The sequence below is a fragment of the Helianthus annuus genome, chromosome 9, assembly GCF_002127325.2.
Source record: "Helianthus annuus cultivar XRQ/B chromosome 9, HanXRQr2.0-SUNRISE, whole genome shotgun sequence".
In the NCBI taxonomy this organism is placed as follows: Eukaryota; Viridiplantae; Streptophyta; class Magnoliopsida; order Asterales; family Asteraceae; genus Helianthus; species Helianthus annuus.
In genome coordinates this window covers 88,192,500-88,199,445 of record NC_035441.2, presented here as the reverse complement: position 1 = coordinate 88,199,445, position 6,946 = coordinate 88,192,500, and positions in this window count along the sequence as shown.

Sequence of the window (6,946 nt, the reverse complement as noted above, 5' to 3'; positions counted from 1 at the left end):
AGAAATTGCTCCGAGCAGGTATGATTAGAGAGGTCAAGTATCCAAGATGGTTGACCAATGTGGTTGTTGTTCAAAAGAAAAATGGAAAGTGGAGGGTATGTGTCGATTTCACAGATTTAAATAAGGCATGTCCCAAGGATCCTTTCCCATTACCCCACATTGACTCCATGGTGGATGCAACGGCGGGTCATGAACTGTTGACTTTTATGGATGCTTCATCTGGATTTCAACAAATTCAGATGGAACCATCTGATCAAGAGGATACGGCCTTTATGACTCCAACCGGTATATATTGTTATATTGCTATGCCATTTGGACTAAGGAATGCAGGTGCAACTTATCAAAGGCTGGTGAATATGATGTTCAAGGATCAGATTGGACAAACTATGGAGGTTTACATAGATGATATGGTGGTAAAATCCATAAAAGCTGAGGATCACCTGAGGGACTTGGAGGAAGCATTCGATATCCTTGACAAATATAACATGAAACTTAATCCTTCAAAATGTCACTTTGGTGTTAAAGCAGGTAAATTCTTAGGGTATATGGTGACAAAGAGAGGCATTGAAGCCAACCCAGAACAAATCAAAGCTTTAGTGAATATCAAATCTCCTGCCAATGCTAAGGATGTTCAGAGGCTAACAGGCAGGATCGCAGCTTTGAACAGATTTATATCCAAATCCTCAGAGAAATGCAAGGAATTCTATGATATCCTAAGGAAGAACAAGAAATTTGAGTGGACTGAGAAGCATGAAAGTGCCTTAAGAGCTCTCAAGGATTACCTATCCTCAGCCCCGGCCTTGATGAAACCAGAAAAAGGAGATGTGCTATCCTTATATCTTGCAGTATCCTTAAAAGCAGTAAGTGCAGTCCTTGTTAAAGATCACGAAGGTACACAACATCCTGTCTACTATGTAAGTAAGAGTTTACTTGATGCTGAATCCAGGTATTCACACCTAGAAAAGCTTATCCTCGCTTTAATTATGGCATCCACTAAATTAAGACATTATTTTGAAACTCATGTTATTATTGTTAAAACTAATTTTCCAATTAAGAATGTCCTCAGGAAACCTGAAATGTCAGGAAGGATGGCTAAGTGGGCAGTGACGCTTAGTGCATATGATATAAGATATGAGCCTAGGACAGCCATTAAATTCCAAGCGTTAGCTGACTTTGTGGCTGATTTCAGTAGTGATTTGCAAAAGGAAGCTGAGTTAGAAGTCCAACAGCTAGAGGAGACCAAGGATCCTTGGATACTCCATACTGATGGATCCTCAAACGTCAAAGGAACAGGGCTTGGAATACTACTAAAATCGCCATAGGGGGACATAATACCCCACTCTATAGCTTGTGAGTTCCAAACCACTAACAATGAGGCTGAGTATGAAGCCTTGATAGCTGGTTTGCAAATTGCTAAGCATATGGGGATCAGTTATCTTGAGGTACATGTAGATTCATTGTTAATCACTAATCACTTTAATGGATCCTATGCTGTTAAAGGTGAAAAGCTAACAAAATATTTGGAGATAGTCAAAGAATTGGCACTCTCTTTTGTTTCCTTTAGTTTGACACAGCTACCAAGGGAAGAAAATACAGAAGCTGATGCATTGGCTAATCGAGGATCATCTTTGAAGATCCTGGAGGATATAAGTATCCCCATTATCCATATCCTGGTTCCTGCCATCGAGGATCATGTGGCCATGGAAATAGGAGAGGATTCTGCAATTATCCCTAGTGAGGATACTCGATCTCATTCGGGATCAGGATCATGGATCCTGCCAATCATGAGATACTTACAACAAGGAGAGATTCCTACAGGAGAAAACCCTAGAGCTTTCAAAATTAAGGTATCTCAATTCACAATTTTAAATAATGTATTGTATAAGCGATCTCTTGCAGGACCATATTTAAGATGCATTGAGGATCCTGAAATCCAAGAAGTTTTAAAAGACTTCCACGAAAGAGATTGTGGAAACCACACTGGGGGCAGGGCATTATTCTCAAGGATCCTGAGGACAGGATACTATTGGCCAACTATGAAAAGAGATGCTGTGGAATATGCTAAGAAGTGTGATCCTTGTCAGAGACATAGCAATATCCTTCATCAGCCGGCTGAATTTTTGCATCCCATATCCTCCTCTTGGCCATTTATGAGATGGGGTATGGATATAGTTGGTAAGCTCCCTAAGGCACCTGGTGGAAAAGTGTTCATGCTTGCTATGACTGATTACTTCTCCAAGTGGATAGAGGCTGAAGCTTTTGCCCAAGTCAGAGAAAAGGAAGTTATATCCTTCATTAAAAGAAATATTATTACTAGATTTGGTATCCCTTCTGAAATTATATTTGATAATGGTTCCCAATTTATTGGGGGCAGAACTACTAACTTTTGTGACAGTTGGGGGATTAAGATGATAACATCAACACCAGTCCACCCACAAGCTAATGGTTAGGCAGAATCATCCAACAAGATCATCATCAACAATTTGAAGAAGAAGCTTGGATCCAAAAAAGGGAAATGGGCAGAAGAACTTCCTTATGTGCTTTGGGCTGATAGGACGACCCCCAAGAATGCTACAGGCCAGACTCCATTCTCTTTGGTATTTGGGGCAGAATCAGTGATCCCTACAGAAATGGTGGTTCCAACTGCTAGAACAAGTATCCGTGATCCTGTGGAAAATGATGAGAACTTGGTTCAAGACCTGGATACTATTGAAGAAATCAGGGATCTGGATTGGATAAGGATGGCCAGTTATCAACAAAGAATGGCTGGTGCTTACAACAAAAATGTCAGGATCAGGAAGTTTCAAATTGGTGATATGGTGTTAAGGAAAGCATTTCAGAATACCACCAATCCTGCTGATAGAAAATTGGCACCAAAATGGGAAGGCCCTTATTTGATTGAAGCTGAGGCAGGAAAGGGGGCATATCGATTGCTGACCATGGAAGGTGATTTGCTACCAAGAGCTTGGAATGCTGTCCACTTGAAGAAATATTTCATGTGAATAGGATCCTCATAGATCAGATGATCCTTACATCATGAGTATCCTTGAAGGATCCTTAACGCACCGATGATCCTTACTTTGGTAATATCCTAATCTCAGACTATTTCATTCCCTTACTTTCTCACCTAAGGATAAGGATCCTGCATCCTTTATCCACTTCTCACGTGATTTTGAGTTTTGAAAGTTCAGGTATCCTTAGCAAAATGTTGGTTATCCACATAAGCAACCAGTCACTTGGGTTTGACCCCAGTTATTTGGGCTTGACCCCAGTTCCGCCTGTAGCGCATGATGATCCTGGTATAGTTCATGGTAGTGGGACCAGTACTCGCTTTAGGGGCTGATAATTCCATTGTACTGGCTATACCTAGGATCCTACGTATAATGGTAGACGTACAATACATCCGTTCCTAAGGTTTCTAACGTTTACACGTTAGCTAAGGTTTTGGCATTTTCATGCCACTAAGTTTGGATAGTCGCCCGTTAGGGCCATACTCCAGTTTACAAACGATCCTTGGGCTTGTCCCCAGTTATCCTTGGGCTTGTCCTCAGTTATCCTTGGGCTTGTCCCCAGTTGCTAACTTTTATCTTATATTGGCTTAGTCCCAAGTTATGTTCTATTTCAGGTCTTTGAAGTTAAACAACCAAGGATCCTTGATCCTTACTTCTCTCTAAGGTTTGTCTTATAGTTATCCTGGTTATGGTATTAAAGGTTAGGATCCTAACTTGGATCCTCAGGTATGATCCTTAACTATTTTAATTTTGTTCATTGTTTGTTTGAATAACCTTTGTATTTTGACAACTAAACTTGTGATCCTTAAAGTATACTACTTTTTGGGATTTTTCAACAATAGAATATTTGATCCTGGATCATATCCTAAATATTTTCTATCTTACTTATCCAAGATTTCTTATTTAGACAAGTATACATCAAAACAATTGAAAATGAAAAAGACAAACAAGGATAACAATACAAGATAAGCCAAAAAAGATTATAGTTATTTTATTAACAAAGATTAAACCACCAAAAGTTGTCAAGATTGCCAACCCACGTTTCTACCAGCAAAACGTGGCCCGTCCACATGGGTTGGCAACGGGTGTCCATTGTTTGTGCGGTCATAGCATGCAGGAAATTAAAAGGCGGCAGGATCACAATGGCTTCATCCCCCAAACAGAGGATCCCTCCACCATTTGCAATCCTACCTATTGTCTGAAGGATCCAGGATCCTTAATCCTAAAACTATTGTTCAAAGTACAAACTGAAAATTGTTCAGTAAAAACTACCATCAAACTTAAAAAATTGGGCTCCGGCTATGTCTAGAAGTGTCCATCATTGCCCAATCACGCAGCCTACACCTTCGCTGCCCCTTCATCCTCTCCAGCTCCAGCATCCTTCACTTGATCCTTGCCACTGCCTCCGGCCTCAAGCGCCAACATCTCCTCAGCCTCCTCATCATCCTCCAGGTCAGCTAGCCTTGCCTTCCAGCCTTCAACATCCCAGCTGCTTCTGTCGAAGTCAGGATCCTGGGCTTCCTGGGCCATCTGCAGTCTTGTTTTGTACATTGTGATAGCAGCAGAGACCTTTGCACCTTCCACGATTTCATGCTTCTCGTAGTCGATGTCAATCAGGAGTCTGGCTGTTTCGGTCCTGGCAGCTTGGAGGGCCTTTTCAAGATCAGCGATCTTGTGATCCTTGAGCACTGAGATTTGTTGGAGGTCAGCCATCCTCTTATCCAACTCCTCGACGATCCCCACGTAATCCTCAATCTTAGCAAATTTCTGCAAAGAAGACAAAGCAGTTCAAGGTCAGGTGATCCTCAAATGAACAGGATATATGAGCATGATATATGAGCAGGATATGTAAGCAGAATTAGTGATCCTTACCTCATTGAAGTATTCGAGGAACTGGTGGCGGATCAGTGGTAGGCCTTGTAGGTCCTCAACATCAGAGCTCTTTCTCTTTTTGCCACCCCTTCCTTTGCTGGGTGCCTTGGGGATTGAGACGCTCGGGCTTGCGATGGCCTTCTTCTTGGATTTGACAGTGTCAAGATCAGCCATACCGAACTTGGAGGCAGCTTTGGAGGATTTTCCGGCACCTACACGTTCAAAACAAGATAAGTATCCTTATCCTATTTTTGTGTAACTATTTATTTAAACTATTAATTATACCAAAAAACAGGATACTTACTTGACATGGTGATTGAGCCTAAGGATATCTCTTGTGAATCCTGGGTGTTGGTGTTGAATGTTCTTGTTGCAGGATTAAGCCTTCCAAAAGCAGCGAGTCTCTTTTTGGCAGCAGGAGACAGTTTGAGGTGTGAGACGGTAACAACTGCATAACAAAGAACAAAAGGGTGTTAGTGATCCTCATACAAAAGGAGATTATCTGGTGATCCTTCTCAGGATCCTCTATCCTACCATGGGTGCACCACTCCCTGGGCAGATCCTTCCCGTTTGGGATAGTGTCTCTTATGACAAAGAAGAAGCGTCGCTTCCAGTTTGTATCGTTTTTGGTAGCTTTGAAAACAGGGTGCTCTTCACCAGCTTTTCGTTTGAACAAGTATCGGTGGGATCCAAAAGTAGTGAGATCATACATCTCAGCCAGTTCTGACATACCAAGATCAATCCCTTCCTGCTCGATGATCCTTTCAAGGGTGTATAAAACCCTCCAGATCATCGGCATAGCTTGGATGTAGGAGATGCCGGTGAGGGAGAAGAAAGATTGGGTGAATTGAGGGAAAGGATATGAGTATCCTATCGTAAAAGGAGTGACAGGGAAAGCTACCCAAGTCTCAGAGATGTAGTCACTCAGAGCAGTAGGATCGAAAGGTTTGAAGAAGGTGTTCGCAGCAGTGCCGGATTTTATCAATTTGAGGGTCAGTAAAGCAACACCTCTCATTGGGAGAATCCTTGATGATCCCTTGACCCTTCAGAGGGCTGTTCTTCTTGAGATCCTTGGCAGGAGAATTTCGGAGCATCATACTTGACGGTGGTAAAGAAAGAAAAACAGAGTAAGAGAAAGGAAAAGAAGAAGGAAAGAGGAATACCTGGTTGATCTTGCAATACGAATATAAAGGGAGTTCTCTTGAATTTAAATGCTAATCGATCCCTATCTCTATCTCTTATTTATAATCATGATCTTGCAGGCATGTCACTTCGGTGACGTCAAAAGGGTAACGACTAGTTCGATATTAACGGCTATATATCCGTTAGTTAGTTGCGGATAAGATCAACAAAATACAACTCGTTTATGTTACATAATTACTCCTTATATTTTGGGGGCAATTGTTAGGGCAGGATTTTTTAATGACCTATGATCCTCACTTATTATCCTATTAGTGATCCTTACTTCTGTGACAGATAGTGATCCTCAGAAGTGCTTCAGGATCAGGATCATGGATCACCCTAAGGATCCTTATACTAACGATTGTTTACTTTGAATTTCGTATTGTTTTGCAGGAGTAACAAGTTGGACTTGGTCTTGGCAACGTTACTAAGGAATATTCCACGGTTATTTCGCACGTGTTTGACTGAAAATGGACGTTGTGGAGAACATGGGAACATGGCACGAATTGCGGACAGTTTGTTAGGCTAGTTAACTTCTATTTTAAAAGGGGTAGCGAGCTAGCTTTAGAAACACTTGGCTAATTTTGGCTACACACACTCGTACAACCGCACTCTTGAGCATACAGCAAAACACTTAGCAATTTTTACACATTTCTGCACGATATACCATAGTGATCCTTGTACCTAGCTCGCTATTATCCAAAGTTGTAAACAATTATTGGTTAATTGGAAGTTGGTGATCGGTAGTTTCCATCACCCGAGGTTTTTTATGCCGGAGATCATTCATTGATCAAGGGCTTTTTCCTCGTATAAATCTTTGTGTCTCTTGTGCAATTTACTTCTAAGTGATCCTCATTGTTGTTCACCAATTCAAGCATCTT